The sequence below is a fragment of the Pleurodeles waltl genome, chromosome 12 (assembly GCF_031143425.1).
Source record: "Pleurodeles waltl isolate 20211129_DDA chromosome 12, aPleWal1.hap1.20221129, whole genome shotgun sequence".
In the NCBI taxonomy this organism is placed as follows: domain Eukaryota; kingdom Metazoa; phylum Chordata; class Amphibia; order Caudata; family Salamandridae; genus Pleurodeles; species Pleurodeles waltl.
In genome coordinates this window covers 106,014,385-106,015,269 of record NC_090451.1, presented here as the reverse complement: position 1 = coordinate 106,015,269, position 885 = coordinate 106,014,385, and the positions used below count along the sequence as shown (strand labels likewise).

At 44.0% G+C, this 885-nt stretch overlaps 1 non-coding gene across 1 annotated transcript; it reads left to right on the top strand.

Moving 5' to 3' along the window:
• The first annotated feature begins 544 nt into the window (after positions 1-544).
• On the top strand, positions 545-618 carry TRNAI-AAU (transfer RNA isoleucine (anticodon AAU)). The gene has a single exon. It is a non-coding gene; the product is annotated as a tRNA-Ile (tRNA).
• Positions 619-885: the final 267 nt, after the last annotated feature.

Here is an 885-nt window from a genome sequence, read left to right as displayed (position 1 = left end):
TTCTTGTGTTGTACGTCTCTTCGTGCAAATGCAAACTCAGATTTCCTGCACTGTGGTCGGCAGGAGAGACATGGAAAGGCGCAGTAGGGAAGGCTTGAGCAACGAACTGTTGGCTATGTTTTGTTGTTACTTTGTTGACATGAGCTCAAGTAATTTGAAGGAGAAGGAACGGCCAGACCTAAAAAAAACTCTCTTACCTCCAACGCCGAATAACCACTATAATTATAATATCTCAAAAGCAGCTGGCCTTGTAAACTTAATGAGCAAGCAAGCCAATGCATTTTGGGTTTTGTTGTAAAAGAATAAAAATACTATCCATCCTTTCCTTTTTTTCCGGCAACAAGCGATGTTACAAAGATATCACAGCACACAGTGAGATTGAGTGAAAGAAGAGGCACTGAGGCTGGCGTGCAGCACTCCACAGCTCTTGTTATTGTAATCCAGACAGGGGGCGGAATGAGAAAAGTATGAAGGAATTGCGATAGTGAGACCGACTCTTATATCTATCTGCATTTCATGGAAAAAGGATATCTTTAGTACTCCTGGCGGGTTAGCTCAGTTGGTTAGAGCGTGGTGCTAATAACGCCAAGGTCGTGGGTTCGATCCCCGTACGGGCCAGGTTGCATTTTTTCTCTCAACTAAACTCTTTTTTTCTCATTTAATCAAGCTCTTATAAATCCATACACTCTGTTGCTCCAGTATACGTTCACTTTCCATTAGTCCTTCTTTTGCCACTGCTGACCAAAGCTCAAGCCGGCAGCGCCAGTAGAACAACACAAGTGCAAGGGATTGTCTCTCCAAGATGGAGACACTGCCTCAGACTATGGGGGTTATTACAACTTTGGAGGAGGGCTTAATCCGTCCCAAATGTGACGGATATACCAC